Consider the following 3,625-nt stretch of genomic DNA (forward strand, 5'->3'; position numbering starts at 1 on the left):
ACAAAAAAACAATTAGAATCAGGCCTGAGGGCCGCAGATTAAAATCACTCACCTTTGGCTTGGTAACATAACAACAGCAACAACAACGTGAAGTTATTAGGCTGTTCAATATTAGAGACTGGCAGCTGGACGCCGCCAGCTGCTCTATAGGAGAAAGAAGTGATGGTCGCCTCCCACTTATGTACCTGATGTACAGAAAAGACTAATTCCTATTCTTTAGGAAGGAGGGAAAACATGAGGGTCCTAGGGCCAAACTCAGTCTATCAGCTGTGTTTTGTTTGGCCTGTGTATGTGTTTTGTTTATGTTTTGTGTTGTTTTGAAAGGGTCCAGACTCTCAACAGCTTTCAGTTCCTGTTGTCATATATATCTGTAGCTCTGAGATTTATTAATTTATATTCCTTTTCCAATCTTTGTAAATTTTAGGGGTTTGCCACTGCTCCAGACGTTTCCATCACAGGTTTGATGTGAATATAAGGGCCTGAGGATTTACTGAGCACATCGGAATTAACTCGAAAGCAGAGCCAGTGTAGTGAGCACTAAAGACCTTCTCAGACACTTATCCCGGTGCCCTTCACCTTAACAGTCAGTATCTGTACTGTTTCTCATCTAAAGTTTTTGTTGTTGTAACTCTGGGTCATTTATTCTTTTCATTTCTTATATTAAAAAGTCAGTGATATGCTGTGAAATTTAGTGTCAAAGCTTCCTTGTAGTATTTCATTCTACCAGCTATAAAATTCCCCTTTTTGCTTCTTTCTTTCACGTCTTAATTCAAAATACTTCACTCATTTACTGCTAACTTTTCTCTGATGTTATTCTCACCAAATTAAAACCAACACAAGACCCACCGACTCTCCAGAGTGACCCTCCACTGGGTTTCTGAAGCTGTAAATCATTACAGGAAGACTTGCACCTTTCTTCCTGAGAGCGACTGATAGAGTCAAACTACTGACCTATGGATTGGTCACAGCCCAACATCATCCACACTTAACCACTAGAGCTCCTTTGACCAAACCAAAACCAAAACCACTGACAGTCTGTTCAGACTCCCAGCCTTCTGTTGGATTTGCAAGGATCTAAATCTGGACAGGAAGAGACCGCCCATTTTTCTCTTGCAGAGTAATTGATGAAATCAAATGGAATTAAAACCAAAAAGGTTAGCAATTCAACATCATCAAATCAGAACCTACTCATAATGGACCCTCTGTGGGTTATCAGATGCAGTAAATCACATAGAAGAAGAATGCCCATCTTTCTCCCTTTGAGCAACTAGTGGATTCTAACCACCTGTCTTTGGGTTGGTAGCACAAATCCATAGCCACTAAGCCATCAGAGTTCTCAACACACACTATGTTGGTATGAAGCGCCACACAGTAAGCTGTAGGCCACCAGCACTCTTTTGACTGAAATTAGGGGGCCTGTCAACACTTTAAATTTTAATATACATACAGGAGTGGCATCAACTTCCTAAACCACATGCCTCCAGAGACTCTATGAACTTTAATAAATGTTGATAGTTGTAGAGGGGCTTCAGGATTTTTGTTCATAGAGTCACTATGAGTCATGCTTGATTGGAAGGCAATCAACAACAACCACCATCACCACCATTTCATTTGCAGGAAAGATGACTTTAAAAAAAAAAAAAAAGATCAAAACTTGGGTGTAATTCAGAGGGTGTGTATTTCACCATAGGGAGCTCTCGTGGTTTGGTGGGTAAGGAGCTGCACTGTCAACACAAAGATGTTCAGTTTGATTCACCAGCTGCTCTGCAGGAGAAAGATAGACATTCTCCTCTTGTGCAATTTATGGCTTCTGAAAACCCGCTGGAGGGTTGACTATGAGTTGGTTCCAACTGGATGTCTCCTAACACCATGTTCCACTACACAGCATACAGGTGCCCCTCTTTAAACAAATGTACTACCTGAAAACCTGGCTTTATACAACAGAGTGGTTCTCCATTTATAAGGATTCACTAATGCTTGTCTTTAGGGTTTCTGGAACAAATAGTCCTTTTAGTAACACATTTATCATGCAAACAGCCTGCACTTGTATAATCTGAGAGAGTGAGAAGAAAACCATGTACAAATTGAAGCAATACAAGACCTGCCGATTTTATAGAAGGTAACAATATGTCATTGTACCATGTAATTCTACACTACTCTTTCTACACCTTTATAATAAGCCCCCACCCAAAAGCACAATTTAAAGGGCTTCATTTCTACCTTCCCCTGGCCCGAGTAAATTAACTCCTCCCAAACAGATAATGGAGAAAGAGAAAGGAAAATAACTCAGTTTAAAAAGGCAAAAGTAAACAACTATTAATATCTCTTATAGGCTTGAAGATAATTTAATTGATTTGGACTGTGAGCACTCTGTTTTTAAGATTACATTTTAACTGCAACAGACAAGGAAAGAACTTCCTTTGTAAATTCAAACAGTTCCTTGAATTTTTCAGATAAGCTCCACCCTTGGCAAGGCTGACATCTCCAAGACGAGAGCCAGCTTCCAAGCCTCTCTCTGACTGGGATTTGGGAACAGCATTTCCTGCCCTGTGCTTGTAAGTGGGGTGAGTCTGTGTATGTGTCACAGAAAACCAAGGAAACAGGCACAGGGACTGAAACCATAAAGTTCAAAGCCCAGAGCTCCTTTGATCCCTAGAGCAGTAGAAAACTCACCCCACTTACTTTGTTATGGAAAAGTTAGGAGTGGCAAGACATAGGAAGTTTATTGTCCTAGAAATTTAGTAGCTTGTGGTCACAGAAGCAGAGAGTTAGAGTACACTGTTTAAAGATCTTTCCTCAGAGAGCAGTTTTAGATGCTGACAAGTCAGAATAGACTCATAGCTGACCCTCCAGTGGGCTTCCAGAGGCTATAAATTGCATGGGAGGAGACTGTCCTCCTTTCTCCCATAGGACAGCTGGTGGGTTTGAACCACTTGCCGGTGTCTTGGCAGTGCAACCCCTTATCACTAGGCTACAAAGCTGCCTTAGGCCCTCTTTCCATGCAGTTGCTTTCTACTTTCCTCTGGAAACTCAGGGAACTTGCAATTCTCGAGTGGGTGGCTAACTTCACTGAATTTATGGGTTATTTTAAAACTGTTGCTCTACATTTTTTTTTTTAATTTCTACATCTATGGTCTAAGTCAAACTGACTTCACTGCTACATTCTGGGTAAGAAAATGTTGCCTCTTGAGAAAAAAAAATTATTTGGCCTTGGATCTATCTACCTATATAGGACCATTTTATCAGTTAGAGATAAAATTATCAATGTCTTCAGGCAAATCACTTGCTGTTGATTCAATTCCAATCCATGTTGTTGTTGTTATGTGCCATCGAGTCACTTGACTCATAGTGACCCTGTGTACAACAGCTCTAAACCCTCCTCTATCCTGAGCCAACCTCATTGTTTCTGACACACCCACCCTCACCACCTCAGTCACTGAGTCATCCATCTCATCCAGGGTCTTACTTTCTTGCACTGTCTCTCCTCCTTACAAGTGTGATGTCCATCTCCAAGGACTGGTCCCTCCATAGTGACCCCTTATGTATTGAGTAGGCCTGTATTCCATAAGGTCTCAGTGAGTGATCTTTTTCTTTTTAAACATAGATTACAAGCTCTTTCTTCTGA

This window comes from Elephantulus edwardii, unplaced genomic scaffold, assembly GCF_000299155.1.
Source record: "Elephantulus edwardii isolate Elephantulus edwardi_28Jun2011 unplaced genomic scaffold, EleEdw1.0 scaffold00075, whole genome shotgun sequence".
Taxonomy (NCBI): Eukaryota; Metazoa; Chordata; class Mammalia; order Macroscelidea; family Macroscelididae; genus Elephantulus; species Elephantulus edwardii.